Here is a 4,963-nt window from a genome sequence, read left to right as displayed (position 1 = left end):
CAGCTGGCTAAAAGCCACTTTCATGTCACCTGATCAAGCTCTAAAAGCTTACCCATATAATGGGTTGGCTATAAGCCGGCTGATACATGGGCTGCTTGAAACATCTAAGCAATTAATGTCTGCTTGAAACATCTAAGCAATTAATGTCTGCATGTGCAAAGGATCCTTTGTGGATACATCTCTATAGCTATTTAGTGAACACCATTTCATCAATTGAAGTACTTATACCCTGGTGAATAACAAATTAACATAATACTTAGAACAAATAACTGATGACAAATAGCACCATGACACCAGTGCTTAAACATTCCACCTAGGTACAAATAACAGATGACAAATAGCACCGTGACACCAGTGCTTACATTCCACCTAGGTACAAATAACTGATGACAAATAGCACCATGACACCGGTGCTTAAACATTGCAGAAGTCTTTCTAAAAATGCATACATCAAAAGTAGTACTAAATAAGCTTCCACCAAACATGCCATTTGTTATTGATCCAGACGACGAAAGGCATAGAGCCAATCCATTGCACCAACAATCTTCAGTCACTATTTTAAAAAACAAAACAAAGGCAAGGTTAAGTAGTTTGTCAATGCATACTTAATAAAGAGAACATCGTTCAGTTCAGATTAGAGAATGCATACCTCTAAATAGCACCAGCAATCCAGCAGCATTCACCATAGCATAGCAGTCACCATAGGCGCCGGCGCGGAGGTCCTCTTGAACTGCTGATTCATCTAGCAGAGAAGAGAGTCGCCGGTGCAGGTCTAGGGTTTAGATGTGGGGGATTGGAGATGAACTGGGTGGATTTTGGGGGGGAGGACCGTGGATAATCCTTTCAATTTGGCGCGCAACAGGATGATTTGGCGCGGGGGAGAAGGTAGCGTGCGCGAGAAGAGAGATTGGAGCGCAGGAGGAAGGGAGCAGGGGATCGACGGGGTGGAGCGAGGCGCCGGCTCAATCACCAGCAATGGGCTGAAACAGGCGTTTTACCTCGGTTACAATGCTTCGAGCGAGCGACTCGCCTGTTTCGTTCTTTCTTGCTCTCTCACTCCTCCAGTCGGGTTCGGATGACATGGCAATTTATTTCGCCGGCTGACTATACCTAACTATACTTGCTCTAAACTGATGAATAACATGCATATATGTTCTTTTCAGCACCAATGCTAATAAACCAAGAAAAGGTGGAAACGGGTCAGAACGTACACGTAACCGTACTTTTAAATTCACCTCAAACTTAAATGCATTTATGTTTTTCAAACTGATTTTACTTGGTTCACTTCACACTTGCAACCCATACTATGCAACTTGTTGATCCAATTACGGAGTTGTTACTAAGTTATTTCAACGCGTGACAAGAATCACACGGGTACATAGGTCAAAGATACACATCCATGATCAGCGTCACTAGTAATCCTTGGCATTTCCCATGGGGTTGCCATCGAAACGGTTGATCCTGTAGTGGCCGAGCTCCACGCCGGCCTCCGCCGCCGTATTGGCCTTGCCGTCGATGGCCATCTCGGCCAGGATCCTCCCCACCGCCGGCCCCATCTTGAACCCGTGCCCGGAGAACCCGGCCCCGACCACCACGTCCTCCCCGAAGTCCCCGCCGAGGAAGTCCATCACGAAGTCCGCGTCCGGCGTCATGGAGCACATGCACGACTGCCGGATCACCAGCCCGCCGGCGGCCTCGACGTGGCCTGCCATGGAGGCCTCGATCCACCTGGCCACGCGCTCGGTGACTTCGCGGTCGCCGGAGACCCAGTCGCGGCCGTCCGGGTCGCACGGCGGCCCGCCGTCGCAGCTGATCTTGATCAGGCCCGGGAGCTCCAGCGACGGCGTTCCGTACACGGGCGGGTCGCCGTAGCTGGAGAACGTCGGGAACCCGGCCTTCGCCGTGAGGTCGCTCTCGCCGCCGGGCTTGATGCGCCAGTACAAGGTCAGCGTGTGCAGCGGCTGGATGGGGAGCTCCACGCCGGCGACGGACCTGAGCAGCTTGCTCGCCCAGGCGCCCACCGTGACGACGCACTTGGCGCCGCGGAACTCCTCGCCGCTGCTCGTCTTCACCACGACGCCACCGTCCGGCCCCTTCTCGATGCTCAGGACCTCGGCGTTGTCCCTAACCGCGGCGCCCTTCTTGACGGCGAGCGCCTGGAACATGGCCACCGCCTTGGTCGCGCTCAGCACGCCGCCGCCGTGCTCGCTCACCGCGGTCAGCCACCCGTCCGGGACGCGGAAGGCGCCTCCCCACCTCTGGGCCAGGTCCACCTCCACCGCGCCGGCGTTCTCGGCGGCGGCGACAAGCGCGGCGTTGCTGCGTGGGCCCATGGAGAGATGCGGCGCCGGGGTGAGCACGCGGTAGCCGGACTCGGCCTCGGCGTCCGCCAGAGGCGGCGGGCGAGGCGCACCATGGGCACGTACCGCGCCTTCGCGTAGGCGTCGCGGATGATGCGGGACTCGCCGTGGGAGGAGCCGCGGTGGTGGAGCAGGTCGAAGCGCTCCAGGAGCAGGGCGCGCGCCCCGCGGGACGCGGCCGCGTGCGCGGCGCAGCTGCCCATGATGCCGGCGCCGACGACGATCACGTCGAACTCGAAACGGTGGCCGGCGGAGGTGGCCTGGGGGAGTGCGAGTGCAGCGGCCATGGCGCAAATCCTGCGGGTGCTCTCTGCTCTGGGCTTGGCCTTTTTACAAGCGAAGCGTAGAGGGTGCTCAACTTGTTATAGTCTCGTTGACGACGACAACTGAGACGAAAACAAACGAGGCAAAAAGTTGCAAAGCCACGTAAAGTTCATCGCAGTTCTTAAACATGTCTCGCGTCATTTAGCTCACTGTACTCTCAAATTACAGATCTGACTCCCTAAACTTGGCCTCAAATACATACCTTACCCTTATATTCTAATCTGCAAAGTGTAGCATGATTGTCGTGCACATCTTTTTTTTTTCTTTTGAGATTCACACTCATTCATATGAATGTCCATATAAATATAAGTACGCAAACCCTACCATATGAGTATATTCAAAAACTGAACTGCTGTTGACGAGAATATCATGTACACCTAGCAAGATGGGAATTGCGCCCGAAGTGAAAAATCATCCAGCTTTCTTGATTGATACTCATTAATATTCTCTACATATGCTAAGAAAAAATAATTAGGATCAATCTGGACTCGAACGAATTCTCTGACCTAAAACCCACTGCTTGCTATCATGCTAAACCAACTTAGCAACCTTAAAATTCAAGAAGCCAAGTGTCGGTTTGTGATTTTTTTTTTTGAAACGAGGCACCTCCCCAATTCCATTCCAACAGAAATGGAATTACAGCGTTTAGGACCCCAAACCCAAGAAGGTAAGGGTTACAGAAAAGAGTAGCGACAGAAAGAGAAGGGAGGGGGGGTGGGGGGGTGGGGGGCTAACTTTCTAGACATGACTTTCAAGCTAGAAAGTTCAGCAACTGAAACTCACACACCAGGGATCCTAGGTGGAGCTACCAAACATAATAGAGCTTAAGCATGTTCAACATCCAAAGACAGGCTAACAACTAGTCACTCAACAAAAAAGAATCAGTAAAAGATCTCAGCAAAAGCGTGGGAAGATGAATCTTCGACGTCAGCCGCTAGCTTCCTCCTCCTCTTGAGCTTCAGATGGGGGTGGGAGTCGCAGTGGCGTCGCCTATTCTGGTGAGCCAGAGCCCGATGAGCGCACGCAAGCAGGGTCTTGACACCTTCCAGCAGCTTTCCTTGGAATTCCGAATTGTAGAGACCTGCCCAGTATACCATTAAAGCACAAGCATGTATCAAAATCTCATAGGGATGCTTGATAAGAACCCGCTCAAACACCACTTTGTTTCTACTCTTACACGTTGCCCAGCAAATGGCCGCAAACCAAAAGGATGAACAATTTGTCCATCAGGTAGCCATCTCATAACCCACTGTTTATATTGATTACAATATATGGGGGTGTTAAGTGCCCCAAAATAAGAGCCAACCATGCCCCAGACACTCTTGGTCACAGGGCAGAGAAAGAAGAAGTGATCCACTATTTTCGGTTGATCACAGAAAACACATGTAGGATCACCTAACATTTCCTCTTGACCATATTGTCTTTAGTCAGCACAGCCCCTTGTTCCACCAACCAAGTGAAAATTTTGATCTTGTAGGGTATTTTAGCCTTCCAGATATGATAAAAGTGTCCCCCTCATGGGCCTAGAGTCAGGTGATCATATACAGATTTAGTAGTAAACATCTTCTTGCTACTCCATTTCCAAGACATTGTGTCATTCAGATGAACAAAATGAAAAGAGAAATTTTCCTCCAGTACTTCCATCCAAATTTCGAACAGAATTGGGGGGAGCCATCTGTTGAAGTTCAGATGACCATTTCTATTCAGGACACAAAACACAGAAATGCACTTGTCCTCACACCATTCATACAGGACAGGGTGTAAGACACAAAGGGGTCTGCTTTTCAGTCACACATCTTCCCAGGCAAGAGTGTTTTTCCCATTCTTAACATGCACCTGTATCCCACTCAGGTAAACCTGTCTGATTTTCAGCAGGTCAGACCAAATGGGGGAGTCATCAAGCCAGTGCTTCACAGTGCTAATAGGTTTTCCTTATATGTATTTTTTTCCTAATAATTTCTTGCCAAACACCTTCTTATTTTTCCAATTTCCACCACCATTTACATAGCAGATCAACATTCATTTTAGCAATATCTTTAACACCCAGATCCCCTCTCACTTTACTTTTACAGATAGAATCCCACTTGACCAATTGATACTTTCTTTTAGTCCCTCCACCTTGCCAAAAGAACTACCTCCTCTGTTTATCCAGAGAGTCAACAATGGTCTTAGGTAAAAGATAGATAGACATATGATAGATGAAAGAGCTTGATAAACTCGAGTTAATAAGTGTTGTTCTGCCAGCAATAGACAAAGGACTCCCCTTCCATGTTTGTAGC

The 4,963-nt window shown here is 49.8% G+C and overlaps 1 long non-coding RNA gene and 1 pseudogene across 1 annotated transcript; both read right to left on the bottom strand.

Moving 5' to 3' along the window:
* Positions 1-233: 233 nt before the first annotated feature.
* LOC120676740 lies at positions 234-1,071 on the bottom strand. The gene is made up of 2 exons (XR_005675977.1): positions 650-1,071; positions 234-553 (listed from the first exon to the last, which is right to left on the bottom strand). It is a non-coding gene; the product is annotated as an uncharacterized LOC120676740 (long non-coding RNA).
* A 149-nt stretch (positions 1,072-1,220) lies between these two features.
* LOC120676739 lies at positions 1,221-2,749 on the bottom strand (annotated as a pseudogene).
* Positions 2,750-4,963: the final 2,214 nt, after the last annotated feature.

Source organism: Panicum virgatum, chromosome 5N (assembly GCF_016808335.1).
Source record: "Panicum virgatum strain AP13 chromosome 5N, P.virgatum_v5, whole genome shotgun sequence".
NCBI lineage: Eukaryota > Viridiplantae > Streptophyta > Magnoliopsida > Poales > Poaceae > Panicum > Panicum virgatum.
Note: the sequence above shows the minus strand (reverse complement) of the source record. Positions and strands in the feature narration are given on the sequence as shown.